At 39.7% G+C, this 12,356-nt stretch overlaps 1 protein-coding gene across 1 annotated transcript in view; it reads right to left on the reverse strand.

Annotated features, from left to right (window-relative positions):
* The window catches only part of tnmd (tenomodulin), a 47,722-nt gene that overhangs the window by 22,623 nt on the left and 12,743 nt on the right, over positions 1-12,356 (reverse strand). The window lies entirely within an intron of this gene.

Consider the following 12,356-nt stretch of genomic DNA (forward strand, 5'->3'; position numbering starts at 1 on the left):
TATATTGCTGAGTTCATCTTCATCTGTCTCAGTGGCAAATCAGAGGCTCACCAATGAGACGCATGATTAATGAATACACTCGGATGGGAGTCCGTCGGGATTTATACCCCTCATCAGAAACATCTGAATGTCCTCTAACGCTCCGACACATTATCGGCTCTCGCTTTGCACTCTTTCACGTGTTCAACATGTTTTGTGTCTGCTTGCTCCCTACGCAGTGCATTTGAATACACTGGATCACACACAGCAATGACTTTGCTTTTTTTTTTTTTTTTACTTCTGGTGAAAGAACCGAGTAATAATAATCAAATGGGATATAATTCTTAATAGAAGATTACTGTTAGAATGGCACTGGCCTATAAATCTCCATTAGCATGGGTCACAGTAGCCTTGGCTCTAAAGAGAAGTAGAACTTAAAATCGTCAGGAGCAGCCAAATTAAGATGGGCTTGAAATGTAAGTGTCAATTGAGCAGTTATGGATTAAATTGGGGCTATGAAACAGTCTGGACGTCTGTGTGGTGAATTAAAGTTCTATTTGAGCATTTCTTTTATATTAACATAAAGGTGGAATGGGGGAATAGATTCTGGAGGCTTATTGATTTATACTAAAACAGTGAATTACATTTTCAGCAGGCTATCACTTTTAAAGAAAATCCAACGGTGAGAATCTCCCCACTGCACCAGGTTGAAATAGATAATAATGTATTACAACAGTTTGACTTCAACTGGTTCAATATCCAAAGCTGCTGCTGTGCACCATAATTGGCATTCTGAAAATAGAAATGAACAGCCTCTGTATGGCTTATTTTGATACTTCTATGTGCTTTAGTACATTGGGAGACTTGCAGTGTGATTTATGGCGCAATAAGTGGAAGATTTTAGAATACAACACACTATTTTGCCTCACTGTAATGACGATCATCGTCGTAATTTGTTTTTCTGCTGACTCTCATTATTTACGTTGTACGTTTACGTTTGAATATATGCAATGGGAGATTTAAAGAGTGCTTGTTTCACATAATTTACTTATCTTGTACTATTTCTAAATAGGAAATTCACAGAAACTGTCACTTGGCGGCACAGCCTTTGGAAAATAGTGTGAAAGTTAATTAGCTTCCCATATGACAGTGAACAGGCAGATAAAAGGCCAGCACATAGGGGAGGCTCCAATTTACGTTATACTCTCAGTACAAAGACTCTTTAAAGGCCGCAGTGAAACTACTCTGGTCAAGTTTAATAGGTTTGAAACTCTTGAGGCCGCTGTGACATTAAAGCTGCAGTATGCTAGATTTTAATTTGAATCAACAGGCATACAGTTTCACTAGACGATCTGAACTCAAAGTCCACATGCCAGCTCAATCAGAGGCTCTGAAAAAATTGACACGATGGTTATATAGTTGAATTTGTAATATAATCATATACAATGGCGACACATAGGCCAACACCTGAATGGATATGATTGGATGTCGGTCACCTAAAAGCTGTGATTGAGCCAGTAATTGTGACGCAGGACTGAACCAGCTTCAACTCCATACCACGCTCTTCTTGATTCACAAACGAAGCCCATGACAGAAAGTACGTCATCTGTTAGCTAGTGAACTGTTAAAACTGACCAGTCAGACAAGTTTAAAATATGAGCTTTGTACCTGTTGTAAATCAATTTCCTCCTGTTATTATTTGCTCTATTAAAATATAAAATATGGGGCCTTGTTTGGTGGGCATTGAAACGCGCTATAAACACACTATTATCCTATTATCACCCCGTACCGTTGAAATGGCAAATGTGTTTACACATCTGGCAGATGTGGAGACACATTGAGTTGTACCACCTGATGATTGTAAGTCCGATATTCATTCTCCTTTTGACTTTGTTGAAGGTTGCGGTCAAATAGCTGTTTTTTTTCCTCACTGAATTAAATGACCTGGGAGAATTACAGCGGCAGCCGGGTAAGAGCTGAGTAAAGGTGCTGCTCCAGATGCTTCTGGAAACGATGCTGCGAGCAGAGAGTTAACGTTTGGAGGCTGGGAAACAAAAGAATTTGCTGAAAGACGCTAAAATGCTCTGTAAAGCTGGGGGGAACTGCAGAGTCGGGTGATAATTATCTGTGACTTCATCATTTTCTTTTACTGCTAATATGAAAAAACTGATTGCTGCAGCTACATGCATTTAAAGCTGTATGTGATTAGGACTAATTCTATATTTATGCCACAACTTCCTTTAAAAAGCTATCCTTAGGTATAACATCTCTGCTCTTGGTTTATTTTTGTTTTTTTAAAGAAACTGTCTTAGCTAATTAATCAAGTCTTTAGAAAGACTTCACAGCTCTCTGAAATCCCATTTCTGGGATTTGACATTTTCAAAGTTTAAAAGCATTTCCTTTCAACATGTGAAGTTTCCTACTGCGGCTATACACAAACAAACTGTAATCATAAATTGAGCATCCTTGTTGTCCCACCTGAATACAAACTTCTAACAGCACATCGAAGTGCAAAAACAACTCGCAAGAATAAGAGCAGTTGTTTATAACTGTTCATGAGCAGCAGTCCGATGATGTCTTTGGATGTTATTGTTATTTTACAGAACCGAACAATGTATTTGAACACTCAGAGGTTACATGGCAAACAATCTGGCACCGTACTGAAATGCACATTGAAACATTACTGCAAAGCAATTCTAGTTATTTATGTGAAAAACGGCCTTGCCCGTTATCCCTCTGGAACAGCAGCTGATATCCCTCTCATCACAAGACGCCTCAGACTGTTCTACAGTATGAGATAAAGAATTTAGAAAAGAAAATATTCAAGCTCAGAACTGTGCGGCAATCTGTGTGGAAGCCTTCCCAGACAATGCCTTGTTTGTTTCCTGTGTTCAAGGTTTCTGTCTGAAGTGGTTCTTAACAACCTCCACCTAGATGGTTTCTAACATAGACTCACGGCGAAGGGAGAGAATGAGAAGCGGCAGGCACAGCCAGGGTTGTTTGTGCAAACGGGTTCTGGTGTGGCACCCGAGGACATTGAGCAAAGGTCACGTAGATGTTGTTACAGGTGAGTGGGTCGCAGTTGGTTCTATATATGTATGCGTGTGTGTGTGTGTGTGTGTGTGTGTGTGTGCATATGTGCATCTATGGAGGAGGCAGCCGCGGAAATGAGAGAGATGACTTGATGACAATATGTCGTCTTAGTTGTCCTTGAGGGTTAGGAGATAGAGGCTCCAGTCATGCGGAACTGGATGCCTGTCACTCAGGGCGGGTCGGTGATGGCGGTTGAGGTGGGAGGGTGGGGTGGTGTGTGGGGGTGTGTGTGTGTGTGTGTGTGTGTGTGTGTGTGTGTGTGTGTGTGTGTGTGTAGGGGGGGGGGTAGGATTGTGGAGCGAGGGCTGCACGGTGCACGGGTCTCCTGGGAGCCATAGGCAGCCCTGTGATAGATCAAAGTGGGCAGCAGCTTATACAGTCCCACTGGAGAACATTGTGTCCTTTTGGTTTTAGACCTCTTTGAAGTCCTTGCTGGTTTTAAAACACCTTCAGACTTGTGGATTCAAATTCTATTTGACAAAACTTGTACAGTGCGCCACCATATTTATCTACAGTATGATAGTTTATCTCAAATATATCACCAAGTACATATTATAGACAGAAAAATCCTCATTCTGAAACAAGGAAGTAGGTTGTGTGTCAGCGCACTCTTTAAATGTAGCTCATTTTCAGTAAGTTACCAATACTGTTCAAAATAAACATTATTTGCAGAAATTATTTGGTGAACATTGTCTATGCATTCATTTTAATGTAATTTGGCAGACTTGTTTTACATGAAATTTACATTATAAATACTGTGATCTTTGCTTGAAATTGCATTTTCAAACAAAATGAATACACCTACAAATATGAATCTACTTAATGGTAAAGGCTGGATACATTTTGACACGGTAGAAAAAGCACATCAAGTGTTAATTAATGATGGCTGAAGTCCATGTTGCACAAGCATCTAGCGATAGAAATGTGCTTTCCTACCGTGTGACAAGAGTCTGTATATGTAGCACTACTTTATATTTTACTCATTTACTCTGCATCTCTGTACTTTACTTCTCCAGAGCCGTTAATGCAAAGCCTCACCTCAGTTATTCCTCGACTTTCCACAAGTCAGTATATGTACGTTAACCAGCTACAACAATCACAATGGCAGCGGTACACATAAAAATGGCCGCCTCTCTGACCATCCTGCTACGTTCTACTCATATTATCGGGCCGACCTATTGGATCACATTTGAATCACAGAGTGTGCCTTTAACTGGCTCGAGAGCTGCTTTAAATTGGCAGAGAATGGACCACTTAGCCATATTTGATCGGAAGAGGCTGACATTTCCTATAGTGGTTTATAAGGAGATTCCTGAGTTGCGCTGACACTGAAACTGCAGAAACTCACGCTGTCTGGGTGCTGAGTCACATAGAGTTTGATGTCTCTAGATACTCTGTTGTAGTGTACCAGAAATTGCATTTTTATTTGTGTAATGTCAAACTGGTAAAGACTTCAGATGTTTGTTTTATTGCCTGTTATACAGCTTTTATTTGTGAGTTATTGTCCGGGATTTACACCCGTGAAGTCTTATTATTGACCAATATTTTGCAATGAAATCTAGCTGTCAAGTGTCTTATAAAGGAATCACAGAACCAACGATTAGGAAAACACCGCTTTTCTGCCAGGTATAAAAGAAAGCATCTGACTATTCTTTGTTTGTACTGGAAAGCTCAAACTCAAATCAGCTGGGCATGGAAAAGCAGTCAGTGGATCAGCCGTCTTACCAGTGCTGCAGAGGAAGCTTTCTCCCTGTGTTTTCCTCGCGTCTACTGCTGGCTCCTCTTTTTCAACCAGCCTGCACCAGACTTATTTTCAGAGCTCAAGTCGCTTCACATGGGCAGTCACATGAGAACAACTAATGTTTCCCAAGTACTTCGCTGCTTTCGCTCTGGTTGGCAATGTTGTTTTTATTGGGAGTTTCATAGGAGTAAAAATGGAACATCTCTGCTAGGCACATTGGAAATTGCCACTGCAGAGGTGTAAGCTTTTTTTTTTTTTACAAATAAAAGTTGTTCAGTTACTGCTTGAATAATGAATCCTCCTTTAGAATAACGACAGTTAAAGAGACACACATGCGCAGACACGCACGTTATCAAGTTTCACCAGAAACGCGAGAAAATTACAGGTAATGAAAACAAACCTTGGAGAATTCTGGGAAGCATATCACATTAAGCTGAGAGAAGAGTAGGAGCAGGTTCCTATGGCGATATTATTTGAAAATGAGGATCCGCAAGGGGAATAATTACAGCTGGTATATATTTACCACCCACCAGCAATGGTGCAGATGGCCTTCACACATATGAACACATGTTCTCGGTATTCCCTTTCAGATACTGCGTGGTATGCATATTTGTGGATGTGTTTCTCGCAAGGTGATTTTAACAGATTTTAATATATAAAATATGATAGAAAGAGAGGTAGAGAGAAATGTATGGAGAGAGAGAGAGAGATCTGATTGTGTGGTGTCTCAGATCATGGGGATTATGCTTGTGGACACTGATTACCAAGCCTGTCAACTCTCAAGGCCTGGAAAATTGGAATAAATGAAGTAGGAATGTTTTCCGGCTGCCAGACACATGCAGACTGCAGTTTGGTGATGCTTCCTGAATACAGGCAGCTGGTTCTGGACAGGCGCCAGCTCTGAGAATTCAATTTAGGAAATACTGGTCAGTCCTTAATGCGTCATCAACTTAGTTGGTACAGGGTAAAATGAGCCCACTGGCAGCGCACAGCATCAATCTCACTGAAGACAAAGTGACAGCGAGCAGAATACAACACAATGCAACATGTTGCAAACTGTAGCAATACAGTGTGCGGCTGTACATCAGCCATTTTATGATGACACTCGTCCTTGTCAATGAGTACATTTACATTTGTGCGTATTAAAATTGATTTTAACCAGTAAATGATTACACAACCGATTGTAGGTAAAGGAAAGAAACAAAAAAGGCGGTTTGCTCCTAACAGAACAGAAGAGAAGAAAGCCACACAACATTACAAGGGTTTTCTACAGACAGACAAGCTACAGTTTTTTGCTCCTGTAGTTTTTACACGACACAAATGCTTTTTTATTTCAAGACCTTTTTTAAACTTTCAAAGTGTGCTACACATTTTCAGCTCCCCTCCACAACTATTATCTAATACATTTCCACCTGAACTGAAATTCACCCCTGAAAATTCTTCCGCAATCCTACTCTCCACTTTAACATATTACACAAATAAACAAAGGGGAATATTTTGTACAATCAAAATATTACATCAAATTACCTCAAAACCACTTCTTTGTATTTCCTCCCACCAGTTAACTGATTCCGCACTATTCAAACATTAGCAAGGCCACTACATCCAACAAAAGAGCTGAAATGAAAATTGGCTCTATCTTGTTCTCAGAAGCAGAAATTTATTGTCATGGAAAAAACATTTCCATCATAATCTTCAGTTGAAAAAAGTAATTTACTAACTATGATAAAAACATAATTGAAAGGAAGATACTGAACGTATCTGCAAAATGTTTACCGACTATGTATTCCATTTGTTTTCCCTCCATTATCCACTCTTAAAATACAAGATCTTGTTATAGTCGGGGAAAGATTGTGGTCTTGTTGTAGTCGTGAAATATTCAAGTTTATATATTATTAATAACACCTTAACCAAAGTGTGTGTGTGTGTGTTGTTTAACTTAACCTAATGCAGGACTCAGGATGCAAACTGTGAACTTCGTATGCCCACTATCCACCAAGCAGCAACTTACTTCCACTTTACAGTCTTTGTACTTCCTTTCTGTTTTTTTTATATTGTAGCACTAAAGGAACTCAATGTTGCTCCACTGCATACTGAGTATTGAAGCCTGAATGGAGACAGTGACAATAACTTCCTACCTCGATCCCGGGCCAACTCGCTATGAAATGTATCACTTACTTCACAAAACAAGTTTGTATCTGAACATTTCTAGAAGACAGGGTTGAAAATGCATAACAAATAGCTCAACAGTAAATTAACAGTAACTAGTTGACAGTTACTAGCCATAAGCAACAGAATGTCCAAGTGCTGGTGACAGAAGTGGTCCAACGCTTGGATGTCATGACAAAAAACCTGTGCTGGGAGTTTTTAAGATAAGAACGTGTTTATTTCATGTAATTCTCTGTCCATTTTTTATTTTTAGTCACTTAAAATATACAACAACCAGCATGTCAGGCTTTCTTGGAAGCAAATTCAGGGGAATCTTTCAAATATGAAGCCAAAGCATGTAGTCTTTTGTCTGAAAAGCTGCATGGGCCCAGTCAGTGTGTAATGAGAGGACGCAAAGTCAGACTCCAGCTCTAAATATAAACATTTGTTAGGCACTGAAACATTTCTGCATTGTAATTAGCACCAGCCTTTTCTGTGGTTTTGTTATATGTGGAGGTAAATGGCGGCATGCAAGCAATTAAGAAACTGAGCCCTCTTTTTATCTGCAGGAAGTTTTATCATCAATAGCATCAACAAACACCAACGGATGTTTTAAATCAAGCATCCAAGGAACCTTGAATATTCACTATCCACTACGCTGGCATAAAAAAAAAAAAAATTGAACTTATTTTGATCTTGCTGAAATTTATGATGTTGCATACTTGAGCTCTTGCATTTTTGTGGTATCTTAATGTTTTTGGAAGCCATACAAAAATCACAATAAGAGTATGTGGTGTGGCCTATGTAGCATTAAATTGAAAGCTAAAACTAGGTTGGCGTGGGGGTTAAAGTGCTTTTGGGAATTCACCCAAGCAATTACTTTAAGCATCAATTTGATGTTAAAATGTTTTACAGCTGCCAACGCCAAAGGCCAGTTAAGGAAAATGCTAAGGTCATTAGCCTTTCAAAGAATAAGCTAGAACGTGTCAAGTTGCAAAATCTTAATGGAGCCATCTTCCTAAAGCACATTAACACTGTTAAACAAACAGCTGCTGGCCATGTACCTCGCATGTACCTTCTTTCTGAGCCAATTTTGTTGCTTGATGGTTCATTTTTCTAATTTCAGCAGACAACTTGCTAAACACATAGACTGTACGATGAAACTCAGATATTTCTAGCAGAGCTCCAGTGGAGTTTAAACACCTCAAACATCAGTGATAAAGGTCAGATTTTGGAGTCAGTCTTACAGGAGCAAAGAGCAAAAGCTTCTTTTAAGCCCACTATTTTGCACTGACGTTCAATAAACACACCAATCCACTGGAGAAGACTAAATCCACGCTGAATGAAATCTCAATGGACCACAACGTAATGCAGCCACACTTTAAAAGAAAGTGCATTTGCCAAAAAGGGAATTATGACATTTCATCACAAAAACCCACTCCTGAAGTGCATTAAACATCACAAACTGATGATACTTAACAGCGTAAGAGTATCCGAGAGTGGATTTTTCCCTTAATGTGTAGCAGACTGGAAACCATATTACTGTAAGTCTATCAACAAGCTTCCCTCCAAAAAAATGCTGTTTATATAGACATAGTGGAGGTGAAAATGCTTGAGCCTCACGAGGTAATGGGTTTGAGTCTTCTGCCCTCAATCGGATTGGTATCAGATAACGTTAGGTGTCGGGTAGCGCAAATGGCCGTCGGTCTGGTAAAGAATCACTGAGACATATGAACTCTTCCATTTGAGTTATTTACAGAAATACAGCAGGTTATGTAGATGGTCAGTTCTCCCAAGATTTAAAAAGATACAACGCAACATTTTGGGAAATACAGCTATTTGCTTTCTTGCAGACAGTTAGATATCGATGCAGCCTGGAAGCAGTGGAAAACTGCTAGCCTGCTTCTCTTGAAAGTACAAAATATGACTACCACCACCTCTTAAGTTTACTAGTTTGTTTAATTCATATATAGAAATCTAAACTCAGAGTTGTAGCCTATTATAGCTAACTAGAAGGATGCATACACGTTGTTTATCACGTAAGTCCCTCTAACATCACTTTTTTTTGTCTTTATATCCCTGTTTGTGTAAGGATTAAACAAATAAGATATAATGTGTTAATTTGCCCGCTTAACATGTGCTGGCAGATGCATTTTTTGTTACTTTTCACTGAGCCAAGCTAGCTGTTTTCCCCCTGTTTCAAATATTTGTGCTAAGCTAAGTTAATCGCCTCCTAGCTCTAGCTCCATACCTACCGCACAGAGATAAGAGTCTTGGTATCAGTCTTCTCATTTGATCAGATATAAAGCAAATAAGTATATTTCTCCAACTGTCCCTTTTTAAAGAGCCTCAGATAAATACCAGAAACCCTAAAAATCATTGCTTGGCTCTTCTCTGTTGGTTCAATGGTAAGCTAGAGGTTCAGTGTAAAAGTGTTTTCTGCATCTTGTTTACAGGTTAAAAAAGTGGAGGAAAGAGAAAATAATGCCTTTAAAAAAAACAAAACAACAAAAAAGTTTTTCCAGGACCACCATTCCGTCTGAATAATGGAGCGTGGAGATATCTGAGGCTGTGGGAATATATGGAGCATATTTGTGCAGTAACTCAAGTGGAATTTTGGCAGAACTCTCAGACTATCATACCTCTCCTGTTTTTTTTGGGTTTTTTTTCCGTCGCGGTAATCGATTCATCACTGAGCCTCTGAATCTCTATCGTATAGCCTACCTTTCTCTTCTGTCAGCCTACTCGTAGCTGAAAGGGATGTAATGACCCACTTTCTCTCCCTGTCCCTCGGCGACTCTGCCGCTTACCACGTTTGACCACCTTGCTTTGGTCGACTACAGTTTGCAGCTGCTGTTAATTTACAGGAGCACTGTGCACCCCTTTTTCAGCTCTGAAGCATATATGACTAATCACACCAGTCATTTTAAACAACTTGAGCTCTCTCTGGCAATAAATCACCTTGATACGTGCTACTGTGCCTATAATAGAGCTGCATTCAGGAGGGAGGAGTGCAGGGGGAACTTTGGGAGCTATTCAGTACTTTTGGTCAACACACTATTGTGAAACAAACTCACGGACTGGGACATATTGTTGTTCGATGCGTTTTGTTTCTATGATCTCAATAAAAATCAAAGTGAAAACAACAAAGGGTTGTATTTTCTTTATACAGCAGCTCGGGGAATAGGGTTTTTTCCCCAGACTTTTTGCTTAAAAAGTAAATATTTTCCTTTCTTTTTTATCTTCTTTTTGTTGTTTTTTTGCAGCTTTAACTTTACAAGGCACAAACTTATGTGCTCAAGCAAATGTGACATCAACCTGGGATGAAAATGAAAAGCTGCTAACATACATTTAACCAATGTTTGATCTGCTTCCAACATTTTGTGCACCGTCAAAGATCTGTCTACCTTGTACTTAACAAGATTCAGCCAAACTCTAGATAAACAAGAAAGAGGAAATAGTGGCTTTTTACTTCACCTCAATAACATGTTGAAAAAATGGCCTCTAAAATGGCCAGGAGTATTACATTTTTTTTTTTTTATTTTCACCTGCCAACTGTAAGAGAGAACAGAGGGACTTCACAAGGCCTTTAAAGATGGTGTGAAACCACCTTTTTAGGGCTCAACAAATGATGCAACATCCCTCAAATACCACAAGCCAACATGAGAAAGACAGTTTCCACAGTATCAACAACCAGTAGAAAGTAGTAAAGAAAATTAATAGAAGTTAAACGACACAAAGGCCTGGGCTTTGACTGTGTTGTGCCATTTTTTTTTTTCTCCCTGTCATCATATTGTTCCATGTTGCATCTTCCCTTTGTGCCTTTCCCTGCGTAGTAACCCCTGCGCCGAGCTGAAGAACAATCTGCTGCTTGTCAGCAGAGCTGAATGAATCCTGTTGCTTATTGTTATCTCACAGACTTCAACAGACAAAGGACCGCAAGCAGTAACTGCAAGCCTCTGAAGTATGAGGCTGACAGTCACAAGGTGAATGACCTCAAGTGGATCCGTCTCCTTGTCGCTCTGCTGGTTTTCAGCCATTCTACCTCCTAATAAATCAACAAGAGCACACTCTGGGATCCAGCAGCTAAGTGGCATTTAAGAAACAGCTTGTGTGAGCTGTAAGGCTGTAATTTGGATAATTTAGACACAAGACAATAATTTGGCCAGATGAATGGCATTCACCGCAACCGGAAAGTTTTTAAGCTACTAAAGGAAAAAAAAGTCCAAGTAGCATTTTGTAAAAAGTCAATGAAGGCTGAACTTCTGATGGTTCAAAAGGGCAAAAATGCTTTCCATTTGCTCGGGTTTACTCAATATTGGGAATGTGACACATTTTAAATTCCCTGGCAATTTACCAACAGATGACAATAGATAGTTGCCTTGCTATTTATCAGCAGTGTGTGAAGTGCATTATTTGCGTGCCAAGATAAACAAAAAAAAATATGTGCGTGGAAAGCAATAAAAGCCGGTCCACATTCAGCTTACTGCAAAAATGCCAAGACGCCGTTTCAGCTACGAACACCAATAACCGCTGCTTCTGCAGACTTCCACGGTTTAGTTGTGATGATCAAAGTCCGAATCGCTACAACAAGAGCGCGAGCACCTCTCTTCTTTTATCATAACACACATGATATCCCGCCACTCCTTTGTCTGTACCTTATAACATATAGAACAAGCCAGCGATGTCTGTAACAAGGTAGACCGTTAGAACAATTCCTGACAGAGCTTCTGGGAGACATACAGGCTCATAATTGTTCAAACATTGTTTACGCCATGCTTCTGCCTTGAAGACACAATAAAAGAGGGAGTGATAGTCCAATGCAGAGACACTGGGCTATCACACTGGGACTATTGGTACTGATGAGAAGCTCTTGGTCTGTTGCCATGGCCCCTGTGTGGGTTGCATGTCAGTGCTGCTCTTTTTAATAACACAGAAAAATACTTTGAAGACCCAATGGGAGAATACAACACATTATGCTCCCAATGGTCTGGGTCCGTCTTTACAGCTGAACATTGTCTCATGCTATTAAGAAAAACTCAAGAGCATCATTATTTGACTGTTTTTCAGTTATTAGGAAACCTACATGGTCCATCACGGTCAGCCACTAATGAAAGACATGCAAATTAAGCACTTTGAAGGGGCTAATTAATGTATTTCAGTATTTCCGCCACTGGTTGGGAGTAAAACATGAAGAGAGGGAGCAGACAATAGGTCTTTCTTTCTCTCTCAGAATGAGGTAAATGAGCAGGTTTTCTCTCAGTATGATTTGAGGCCAAAAGGTTTTTTTTAGTTTACACATTTAATGCCCTCCTCGATGATTAGCCAATGTCACTTCCATTAACCACCAGTTAGTGTCCAGTTGAGGTCAAGGGTTGGCAACTGAAGACACTTA

Source organism: Cebidichthys violaceus, unplaced genomic scaffold, assembly GCF_023349555.1.
Source record: "Cebidichthys violaceus isolate CVI_PGR_0920_01 unplaced genomic scaffold, fCebVio1.0.p SCAF_2, whole genome shotgun sequence".
In the NCBI taxonomy this organism is placed as follows: domain Eukaryota; kingdom Metazoa; phylum Chordata; class Actinopteri; order Perciformes; family Stichaeidae; genus Cebidichthys; species Cebidichthys violaceus.